At 36.0% G+C, this 12,811-nt stretch overlaps 1 protein-coding gene across 3 annotated transcripts in view; it reads left to right on the top strand.

Moving 5' to 3' along the window:
* AKAP6 (A-kinase anchoring protein 6) overlaps positions 1 to 12,811 on the top strand; it is a 287,672-nt gene that overhangs the window by 219,482 nt on the left and 55,379 nt on the right. The gene's annotated exons all lie outside the window — the stretch shown is intronic.

The raw sequence follows: 12,811 nt of genomic DNA, 5'->3' as shown, positions 1-12,811 counted from the left end.
ACTTTACAATTTCCAAAGTGAAGCTAGTACAATTGGTGGTGTGCACTAAAAATACTCTCCTTGTGCATGACGTTCTCACTGATATCATCCACTTCATCTGATACTGTTCTTTTTTCTCCTGCGCCCCATCCTCCTTCCCAGCATGAATAGAAGGGGAAAAAAATCTTAACGTGAGCCAGGAGAGCCTAACAAGTAAAAGCTAAGACATGAGTGCAGGCAGTATTGTTCATAAGCACAAATTAAATCCAAACACATTTTTCATTTATATCAGGACCAAGTTCTTGAAAATTTGCTTTCTGACAGCCCTAGGAAAAATCAAGCCTTAAGAATGTCCAAAGTATGTGTATTTGAGTTCACCAGCCTCTGCAAAAATTGTTCAGCTTCTCTATGTTTTGGTTCTATAAATTGTAATCCCAGAAACACCAAACAGACTTAACCCGAGATCAGTGCAAGTCATCTGGTTTCATGTTTGATTCTTGTAGTAATGCCATGCTTTCACAGCCATTCAAGCTATTGGCAAAGGGATAAGAAGATAAAAACTGGAAGTTAAAATAAAACAAATTCAAGCTAGAAACAAGATGTACAGTTTCTAACAGTGAAGGAAGCTAGTTATTTATCATTTTACCGAGGAATGCTGTGAATTTTCCATCATTTGTGACTTTAAATAAGGGCTAGATGCAATACCGAAAGATTTGCTCCAAGCCTAAAAGTTGAGAGCTTAATATAGACAGAGAAGGTAGGACTGGGGCAGATTTTGTACAAGTGGTGAGGTTAGATTATGACAATTTCTGGAACTTCAGACCTGTGAATCAGCCCAAGTTTTGTCAGAGAATATTTTGGCAGAATGCCATTAGAGATGAGAAGAAGCTTTCAGCTTTCATCATGCCAGCAAATAACAGAGTTCACATTTAGCAGAAGAATAAATCCTTGAAAACAGACACCTGAAATCAGGGAAACAGAAAGAAACAGAGGAAAAGTTTCTTTTGTTTCTGTCTCGCTAGTTGTTCAGCAGACAAAATGAGTTCAGTGTCACTGCATTAATGTATTCTTTTAAAGGTAAATATTAGTGTAAAGGTAAATATTAGTGTTAGTTCCTAAATGTCTTGTAGAAATGAAGATTTATTGACTTTAGAGCTGAGGTGTTTTCTACAATCACTAAAATGTATCATAAGTGCAATAAACTTTTTTTTTTTTCAGTCTAATGTGAAACAAACAACATTAAGTGTTCTAAGCTCAGACAAAACGCTGTTCAACAGAACGCTGGAGTGAATCTCAAAAGACTTGTGTTCCCACATCAGAGATCTTCCCTAAGGCTGGACTTGGTGTCCATCTGTATCTCAGTTTCCTGTTTTAAATTGAGAGGAGTATTTCTCCACTTCACACATGACTGTTGCAGGTCTGCAGCTATTTGAGGCATAGGAATGGCAAGCTTGAGCCTGCCTGTCAAAGGCTACATTAGGCATACCCTTGCTGGTGGCCATTTAGAAAGAGGCTAAGTATCTCTCTTAGGCATAGCAGCACTTGGAGGTACAGAGGCTGGCTTTGGGCATGTCCAACATTTCTGGACAGAACTGAAGTTCATAGTAACATCACACTCCATCACAACACAGTATAACAGAGTGCATATTTCTGTTCCTGGTGCATCACAATCACATTTCACATACTCCTCGGAAGTTACAAGGGTCTTAAAGAACAAGCCCCATGCCACACGCAGGTATCTTTTCCCCTTTTACCATTATATGTGTGATAGTTCCTCTAATTTTTATTGTCTTAAATTATTGAAAATATTAAAATACTATTGTGTTCAGAAAGTCCTTTTTTTAGAAATAAACTCAGAGTCTAATTTTCTAAGACTCCGATGGTTAAAAATAAAAATTTATCATGTATGTTAGTTTTTAGAAGCAATGGTCACACTGGTGTAGTCCTTAAAATATCATTCAGCAGATGTAGTGATGTTTTTAAGTGTTCTGGAGTTAAAATACATCTTGGAAGAAGTTTTTCCACCTTCAGGGTAGTCTGGTTCTTGCTGAAGAAGCTGCTTGGGCATAGCATTATCCTGTTTTGATCTGCAGTGAGGAAGAGAGAAAGCATCAGTGTTAAACACCTACCGGTCTCTCAGAGTGTTACCAGTCTGATATTCTGAAGCAGGCTAGTTGTTAGTTCTTGCTGTTCAGTCATCTTTATACACTTAGTTTGTTTCAGGGACTATTGAACTTCCTATTGATAAGGCAAAAAATGATCTCTGCTGTAGCATTTGCTATCAAATCTGTTAATACGGTAAAAACCGAAATATTTTCTTCCATGTTAAAATAATTCAATGACATTTGTGAGGTGTACAACTTCTTGCCAGCTCTTCTAATTTAAAACATTATCTGTTTGAGGAAAACATATGTTAGAAATTTTTAATTCAGTGATAGGAAAGGCACTAATGAAATATGCATGTATGAATTTTGTATTGCATAAGTTTCCTCTTTCTTGAAATGTGATTAAAAGCCAAACATCTGGATTATGTTTAAAAAGCTTGAATTTCCAGTTTTCAGAGAGATTCGATCTATTTTGACACTGTACACTTAGCCTTAACATTTTCAGCATGCTGTTAACATTACTTGCTATTGTAAAAAAGTAAGTTCAGGTTTAAACAAAGTTGGACTTCTCCTAATGCTCAAAATGTTTTCTGAAATAGCTGTTTCTGCAGCATTCACACAGCCATAGTTTAGGCTGTGTCAGCAGTTACATTATAAATTTGCTCTTGAAAGCGGTTTGTAGTTGATCGTAAAAATAACTTTTCAACTTGAGAGTATTTTTTTCTTTTTTTTATAAAAGTACTATGTTTTTTGTAGAGTAATATTACAAATGAAATACCGAGTTCTTAAGAATTTTTAAAATTCAGTATAAAATGAGATTAGCCCACTGTTAACACAGTTAATGGCATTGGGATGCCAACTTTCTCCTTTTGTTTTAATGACATTGATGTGTACTGGAAAAGTGTCTATCCACTGTGTCTCTTGAAGGATCCAGGATATGTCTGTCTAGAGATGACAATAAGTAAACTATGTAACTTTCTTTTTAACATGTTTTAACAATAGTTTTGACGCAGTACATTGTAATGGTATTGCTGTAAGAGGAATTACAGTGATTGTCAGTGTTTTAGATAGTCAGTGGAAATGTTTTAGCACTCCTAGTGGACCTGCTGCGTGTGCCAACTTTGACATAACTCAAGGGAAATTATAAGGAACAAATCAAATAGAACATTATAAAAACTATTAGCTTTCACTTTACTTAATACAGTACAGGATGTACATTTAAAATAAAAATTATATTTTTCATTATAACTTTGGGGCAAATTGAGAAATCAGCTGTCAACACCCTTTCCGATGAGCACCTATGTGGGTCCTCAAACAGGGGTAAGTTCTGTCCTGTAGAAAAAAGTTCAAATACTTTAAAGATCATGTTATTACCCTAGATAACTGTAGGTAATGAGAACTCAGATCCACATGTTCTGAGGTTAGAGACTGAGCAAGCTAGACACAGATTTTGTCTGGTCTTGAGGTCACTCACCAGCCTGCAGAGATTGCAGGGCTATTGCCACAGGCCAGGGATGATTTTCTTTTCTCACAGTTGACAAGGTCTAGTAATTTGGATCACTAAAGCCACTGTGCCTTAAATGGTGGGTGTACTGATCTTTGTGGATTTTCCTGTCCTTTGGTGGGGACTTTGAGTTCTGCCTCTGTTGGTCTGAGGAACTTAGATATCCATTTGGCTCTTTTTTGCAGTGGGGAACATTTTCTCCCGTGAAACAGTTTAGCAAATAAGTAAGAGGAAGAGGATCCAGAGATAGGCAACACTCAAACATATCCCAGTAGGTATTACTAGAAGAGAGAATAATTTATTTGTTGATTTTCAGGCAAACCTCACCCATGGAAGGCTATTACTGACCACTATTAGCATTCTGGCTGAGTAACATTGGAGTAAGGGCTTCAGAAGAGCCAGTCTGTGAAAGATAGATGCTCAGGAACATCTATTTCAAAATAAAATGATTCTTGTAACACACAGCCTGACAATAGTCGGCGCATTTGCAATTAAATCTTTATTTAGAGGAGTTCCAATTTTATGTTTCATGCATACTGCAAAAGCAGGCACATCTTACCAGAAGGGAAGATAACAGGTTATAAATTACTTTCTTTGATTATCTTCTTCAAACAATCTCCATAATCTTACTTTGTTGTATTTTATTTTTGTAAATATGTAAAGGTAAAAATGTAGCTATATGAGATTTGCTACATGTAGTGTCAGCGTTTCAGAATATCCAGCCAAGGATGGAGCTACAACTCCACCTTTTTGTTTCCAGGCCAAACAGTTTCCCTGTCATCAAATACATTTTTTGCTCAGTAATGGGCTAAGTGCAGTCTACACCAGTATTTTAGAATCTCCCTCACTCTGTTTTTTCTTCAATAAATATATCTGTCTACTAACCCAAAGGTATAGTAGTTAATAATTCTTGAAGAACATCGTGTTTTTATTTATTTAATATCAATTATTCTCCAGGCACCTAAATAAATGTAAATTAAGCTAAATCCATATTTGATATATTAAGCATGTCTGTTGGTTGCATCTGTATTAGTCTGTACCAAAAGTCACACCTCTGGTGCAAGGTGTGGAGAAAACCTCTAAGTTCTAATATTACATTGGTGCAAGCAATGCAAGATGAATCTCAGAAATGCATGGGTATACCAGCCAAAGATCCCAGTAAAACATCTAGTTCACAAGATTGGTAGATTGTTATAACATGAAGTACACCAACTCTGTGGCCTTACCTGAGCTGCACTATAACCTGTATGGTGGGACCATGTTCTACCATCATCTGCCAGGGTTGTCTTTATTTGTAGGTGGCTGGCAGTTTCTAGATCTAGTGGAATCTCATGCACCTGATACTTGATTACCCTTGCTATATGAATTCAAACTGCTGTATTTTGTATATGTTCTTAGCAATTTAATTATATTTAAAATCTGGTTAATAGTGTAGTAAATAACTGGTACTGCTACAAAATTGCATTCTGAAGGTAATGGGATTGAATTTCAACACAAGTTGACACTCAATTAAAATTTCCATATATCTAGTGAAATAGTCAATTCTTGGCTGCTATATTAAGGTGGATGTCCTCCTGCTTAACTGAACACTAAGCAAGACAGGCAAAATGCATAATAAAGCCAAATCAAAACTTAATATACCCACTCAAATTTTTACTGTTTGTATCAAGTAGTAAACTTGCATAACAAACTCAGGGATGTAGATTTTAAAAAAAATAAATAATCAGTATTTAAACAAAATTCCTTTATATTTAGAGTAACAAAGCTTTTTTTTTTTTAAAAAAAAAAAAAAAAAAGAGAAGCCCTTAAAACTTCTTACTGAATTACTGCCATCAGCCAGGAGATCCATGGGGCTTGTTCGGCTAAAAGCCACAACAGACTTTGTAATGAAATGATGTAATCTTGGCTTTGTGTCATTTATATTCAACCTAAAAAAACAATTTTCCTGAATAGACAGGCTGACAACAATATTGTTCAGTGTTGGTTTTTATTTGGATTGTTTCCAAATGGTTCATATGCCTCCACAGCAACACCCCATGCCCGCTTAAGTTTTTACTCTGAATTCCGAAGTTTCCCCATTTTCCTCACATTTTATTTTGCTTTTAAAGTCCCAGTTATGTTTGTGAAACTAACCAGCTCGGCCACAAAATTAGGATGTATCTTGCAGAGTGCATTCATTTTACTTTTTGCATATTTTTCCCGAGGTCATGTCAAGGTTAGTTTGAATTCCATCCTACATTAAGACTTCTTTCACAGCTATTTAGCTCTGCAGCCTACTCCCCGCTGGGGTCTGCCCCTTGGGCACGTCAAAGCTTCAGACCTGACAAATCACACACAGATGAAGCTGTACAGTTTTTTAAACAGTTTCATCAGTAACGTGTTGGTGTTTTTTTTTTTCCTTTACACTATACTTTTTTTTTTTTTTTTTTTTTCCATTCTCTTGAATTGTAATATCCTGAAGACTGATTTCCGTATGGAAAATTCCCTTGCACAGACGAGTTGTAAAATAGAAATGGCATTGTACAGTACGTGCCACTCACAGCCTCCCAGAAACTGAAAGTACTGCAGATCCTCTTAATTAGTAACAAGCTATAGCTCCTTGTCTAATAACTGTAATCGTATTGTTAACATCTATTTGCGCAGAAGAGCCTAAAACTATAACGGCTGATAAATATTCAAAATTTATCGTCCATATTGCAAACCCTTTAGTTATCCAGGAGAGCTGTTAGTTGTTCACAGGAATAAACTTCTGTCATCCCTGGGATTACTCAGATGCGTAAATGTTCATCGGTGTCAAGAAATGACGCTGTGCTTTAACAGTAATCCTTATGGGACTCGGGAAATTTGAAGTGGGTGTGTATGTGTATGTATATAATTAGCTTCACAACTATATGCAGGGCTTTCACCACCTACATTCATGCACAGACACCACCACCCCCCTCCGCCCCTCACCACCCCCCCCATGTATATGTCGCTGCATAAAAACCAGTTTGAAGTGTATAATGCAGCTTGCAGGTGAAAATAGGTTTTCTCAAATTCTTAGCTGTAGACCGCTATCTGTATTTTAGCATTTTGTGAAACTAATGGTGCAACACCATTTCCCGTTTAATTGATGAAGTTAAAATGCTTGGCTGCTAATGAGTGTATTAGCAAACAATATACCCTTAACAAGCTTAAGCAGCTCAGGATTTTAAAAAGCAGCTTACTGTCCTCCTCATTTTTATAAGACAAAATGTACTGCCTTCTACAAATTGCTTGATCGACTGATGAAGTACTATAATTATAGTTGTATTGCAGTTTTGACAAAGCCACAATAACAGATTGTAGTTTAGTCCCCACTCTAGGCACACAACTCTTTGCATTACAAAACCCAGTTTTACTGGTCTAATTCTCACTGAGAACAAAAGGCACCTGGAGATGTTAACTATATACCAAAAGAAAACTTGGAATCTAGGAAATAATAATATTGAAGCATGACTTTTCTTCTCGCAGTTAGTTCATTGGGAATGGTATCTAATGAAGAGTTGTCTAAAGGCTTGCTTGTTTGGAACTAATTAAAGACAGATATCCTAAATAGAAAAAGGATCATGGGAATTACATTAGGTGTCTGGAGACTTGTTATTCTTTTGGTACTCTGAGTAGATTGTGGAAGTTGTTAGGGATTCAAGAAATAAGGCAAGCTAATAAAAAGTTCTATTTTTCTGGTTATTGGCCAACTATTGTATTTTTGTTTGCAATAAGATTTGTGCCAACAGGCTAGGGGCTTGAATAAAACATTTAAACATTTGTGCATTAACACATTATGGTGAAAAGAGAGTCTTGTGCTTTCACTCAGTGCATTTCAGCCTTCAATTAATGTGAAAGCACTACAATGCCTATGCAACTTCTCTTGCCTAGTGGTGCACCATTTATCATTGCAGTTTTACATTGACCTTGACACCCACTTCATTAGAATAAAGATTGTCTACCATTTAGGTTACATTGTTCCTCTGCACAGAGACCCCATGCAAATTTCTGTTCAGATAGAAGAGCTGTGAGCCTGTCAGAGGTCATCTGCATTAAATGATTGCAGCTATTTTCCAACTGCTTCTTTTCATTCTACTCAATTCAGGCTAGGAGGATCAATCAAGCCCTCTGCCTGAAACAGTGGGACTGCTGGGAATATAACTGTTTTTGGTAGTAGTGGATATGCCCTAAACAGTATTAAATATTTAATATAAATTCATTAAAGGGCATACAAAGTCCTCAAAAAGATATTACATTTATAGTAAAATTTAAAGGGTTAGGATCAAAAAAAAAAAAAAAAAAAAAAAAAGGCAGAACAATAGGTACTGACTGAATAATTTTTTAATGTAGGCAAAATTTAGTTCATGGAGTTACTTAATATTTCTTTCAATGTGTTTATTTCTGTAGCTGCCACAGTGAGGAACACTTAGCAGAAGTGTAATCTGCATTTACTGCTTTCTGAAACAAAAAAGCAAGGTGTCTACAGGGCTTTAAGAGAAAAGGGCTGAGATTTGTTTTGTTTTATAGACATGCACCCATATGCACATGCACTCTCACAGAAATACATATACTATTGTGCTTATCTGTAGGGGAAAAAAGCAAATGGAAATAAGTTAGCGCTCTCCTTCTTGAGTTTTCTGAGTGATATAATTGGAATTAAATTATTAATGGGAGATACTTTAAAAAGATTGTTTTATGATCTTCTATTAGAGAATTTGCAATTCATTTTAATATTTGTAGTTTGATTTATATCAAAGATAATGCAATCTATGTCCAATTAACAATACATAGCCAATGTAATATGATTTCCAGATCATGCAAATGGAATAAGCTGGAAGACGAAAAACTGATTCTTAACCTCAGATGTAATTTGCTGTGTGAGTTCTGGCAATTTTAAATGACATTGCACTTTTTAATTTTTCCAGAGGCTCAGCAGCAAATTTATCCCAATCAAGAAAGCCTATTATTAATTTACAAGGACAATTGTAGGAGTCTTTATAATTTCCTTGTGCAATTATTTGCCATAAATTGCTAATAGTGAAATACATGAAGTTTGCAAGAAACAGCAACTGCTATTTATCTAGACAGATCACTCAGCCCAGATCTTGAATGTTGTCCAGAGGTTCTAGTGCTACTGACAGCGTAAGAAATATAACCAAGCTTCTGGACGGTTTCTAAAATGTTTCACACTGATAGTACCAAAAAGGTAGAAGCATTAAGAGCTATTGTGAAGGGTAGGCTGGCCTCTAGCAGATTCCTTCACTTTGCTTGTATACAGCTGAGCTTTGGACCCTGGACTTTGGAATAAAAAGACTCTTTGTTCATCACTGAATGGCATTAGGCATGGGCTTCCTAAGGGGCCACCATGAAGCCTAGCATGAAGAGTGCAAACATTATCCAGAAAGCAAAGTGAGAAATGCGTGTGAAGAGATGATGGACGAATATTGCTATATGTGCATTGCTATATGTTTATACATATTTATATTACATATCCGGTGAATTTGCTTGCAGAGTATTCTTTACTCATTTTTATGCATGCAGTATATTTTGCAAATGTGTGCCAGTGCTGACTACGCATGCACATACAGACACTGAACATGTGTGCGAATGTGTTTGTGTCCACAGCACTCAGAACACTCCAGATGATGAGTTTTTAAAATTCTGAGATCCGGTCCAGGTAAAACTAAAATTTCAGGTCAGTTCCTCAGTCCTGATCTCAGTTGTATATCATACCGTGACATCTGACTGAAGATATTTTGTTAGTATGTGAATGATGGAATGCAGAACACCTACAAATAGCACACCCTTATTCCAATAATGGAGAAAGTTCACTGGCTTAATTCTTCTGTACTTCATAGCCATAGCTCCACTGTGTGTTCAATATGTCTAGTCTCTTTTCACTATAACCAACAGAAGCACCATACAAAAGTCTTACAATGGATGTCTTAATCTCTCTGTGTGCTTTTAGAGCATTATTTTGAATTCCATCATGCAGGCTTTTTTTTTTTTTTCTTTCCTCTTCTGAAGTTTTATTACAACAACAGAATTCCCAGGGAGCTTTAGGGGCAAGGTTCGCATAATATTGCCCTAAAGTTTTGCTCGAGGGGTGGAATCCGCACCCCAGTCCTGATCATCTTTTTGTGGTGTTTCTCTTTCTGAAAGATGCAGTGCGCAGTCTTCCAGAGTTGTTAACTGTGTACAGATTTTTTTATTGTTTACCAGACAGTGCACATCTACGAACCTTTCATGATGATTTCTTTCTCTGACCTCTCAGTGACTAGGCATCTTGTTCCTTAACACTGAGGGAGGCTGAAAAATGCTTGAGTTGCTCAATGTGTGCCTTCTATACCAGTTTCAAAATGGCTTATTCTTCTGGTTTCCATGGTGACAATTAACACTGTTACAAGGCATTGTTCCAGTCTCCATTTGGGCAGAATTTTCGGGTGTGATTTTTCACACAAAAAATGTTTTATGTAATTTTTTAAAGAAAAAAATAAGGGAAAAATAAGGCACAGTTTAGTATAAAGTGTCAAAAAATGTGTCTCAATGAAGCCAGCCTGAATTTCTTAAGAGTATTTTTATCAGGGGAAGTAAGGCTTTAACTTGCTTTGTTTTGGAATTCAACTTCTCATGGTTTAAATATTTTTGCCAAACTTATTCACGGATAAATGCTACTGCCTTTTTTTAAATTCCACTATTTGTCCGTTGAGAAATATTGATTGTATTGAGTGAGAAGGAATAAAAAGCCAAAATTCTTTAACTTATATAACAGTGTTTTGGATTTCTCTTGAGTGGCTTCAGGAACACAAAACCAGCCATGCATGCACACAGCTAATCATGCTGTAAATATTTTGCAGTTTTTCCAGTATGTTGTTGTTTGGGTTTTTTTCCCCCAGTTTTTGAAAATGACAGATGTTGTGGGAAATCAAATATTACCCATTTATTTATTTTTGTGGCTGCTGTGAGAAACCTGTGACTTTAACTTTCTTAATCTCATTTTTGGCTATTAAACAGTAATCTATATCATAGCATCCACAGACTGTCACAATGGAGCAGCCTTTGCTCACTTAAAGCTGAGGGAAGAATGAATCTGAAGATTAAATTATCTTCTCACCACAGGATTAAGTAGTCCTGCCAGACTAGGCTTGTGCAGCACTGATAGAGCTGGTAGCTAATTTTTCGATGCAACTGCTTAGAGTGTAGGTGTTTAATGGATTAAAAAATAGCATTAGCAATAGCATCTTGTGCTATCAGTTCTGAAGCTGTACCTCCTGTACATTAAGCTCTTCCCTTAACTGCATGTTAAATATCCAGGAGTGAAACAATACTGACTCTCAGTCACATACCAATACATCTAATAATGAACTGAATTCTTTCATCGTTTACAGTTACAGTATAATGCATTTTCTATCAATCAGCACTTTCATCATGCTTATTTATACAGTAGGTTACACGGTGACAAAGACAGAGCGCGTACATAAAATCTAGCTTATTTATTTTTTAATGTAATAACCTTTTATAACATCTGTCACACTATTTGCATTATGCTGCACTGAATTATTTTATCTAGTTCAAAATTAAATGAAACATCTTCTGTTTCTATGTTAACAAGAGCATTGGAGTTACGAAACATGCAATGTATTTTATTTCTTCATCAGTCCTGCACTGTGCAGGGACATACCCAGCCCAGTCCGGGCAGCAGCAACTACCAGCCTAGAGCAGGTGACAAGTATTAACTAGCTGCGCCTGCACCAGTGTCACACAGCTAGAGGACTCCCTCAGTCTATTAATTCACTTGACAAAAGAAAGGGAGTTGCACGAACTGGATTTCAGTGCCTAGCAAACTGGACGTTGGATTCCCCTTGATATTACATGTACTTATGGAAATAATTATGCAAATCCTTTTCAGCTATATCATCTTTAAATAGAAATCAGATTACATAAAGAAGATTGTAATCTCCTTCAGTAACCATTCTAGCTGAAAAGGCAGTAACACAGGACCAAGAAGCATACTTGTTGAACATTTTAGTCCAATGAAATGGTGTTGCCTCTTGGCAGACCCAGTTCCCTAGTGTCAAACCTGGTTGATACCTACTGTTGTACATTTCTAAAACCTTAGCTGTAGTACACCAAGAATCAAAAGCCAAGTTCTTTATAAACAATTCCTTGGGTTTTTTTCCATGCATATTCATGTAATTTTGGATACGCAGACACCTGATCAGTGTTCATTAATAATGAGAAATGGTTTAAATCACCTCATTTAAAACATTTGCTCTATGATCCACAAATGACTAATATTTGCTGAAGTTTACATAATACAAATGATGTGCATGTGTTGTGTAAATGAGAGACTAAAATATGAAACTAACAATATGCAAACATATGCATGGAAATGGTGAGGACCTGTTAGCTGAAACAGTGATTTTACACCTTTATTATTTTCTTTAAGCTGTCTTCAATTGTATTGTTGCTTTGTTTTCCTACAGAGCGTGTTCTTGGATCTGGTAAAGGCACCCATGTTTTAAACATTCGTTATTCTAGTTAAATTTTTTATACTTAGCCCAGTTATTAACATTTTCAGTATGAGCTGCTATAGCAGTTTTCTTGTCTGAGTTTAAAGCAAAGAAAGCGTAATGTTTAGGATGCAATTTGCTAATAGCTATGCATAATTTATGTATGTCTTGTAAACATCTTTGTAAGAATGTGTGCTGAACTCCCCTCTTTCAGTAAAAGGTACGTTTTTGGCTGTATCAGAAGTTCTATTTCTATGGCTGTTTTATACGTAAAAGGGAGAGGGAATTAGGTTAACTATATGTAGGGTGTGTATATGAGTGAATGCCTATGTGTTAAATTTTATTTTTTGATTTATTGTACCAGCCACTAAAGCCACTAAAACATAATTAAGCACTCTAGTAACTGTTATATTTAAGACTTAATTCAGGTTTTGGACGGATGAGTATTGTGACTGTTCTCGTTTGTGTGTCATTTCACCGCTCCTGTTGGTTGATGCAATAAAAATCAAGTTACTGATATTATGTTGTAAGGGAATTATATCTAATTGTTTTTCTAGGGTGAAACTCTCACGTTTTCATGTGTATTAGTACTTCAGGCCTGTATATGAGACAGAATCCACAATGAGACAGAGAAAAAATAAACTATATGGGAAACATAATTATGAGATTATTTCCTTTTTTTTTTTTTTTTTTTTTTTTTTTTT

Source organism: Athene cunicularia (genome assembly GCF_003259725.1).
Source record: "Athene cunicularia isolate RWA chromosome 5 unlocalized genomic scaffold, athCun1 chr5_part1, whole genome shotgun sequence".
NCBI lineage: Eukaryota > Metazoa > Chordata > Aves > Strigiformes > Strigidae > Athene > Athene cunicularia.
The sequence above is the reverse complement of the archived record's forward strand: the minus strand, read 5'-3'. Positions and strand labels throughout refer to the sequence as shown.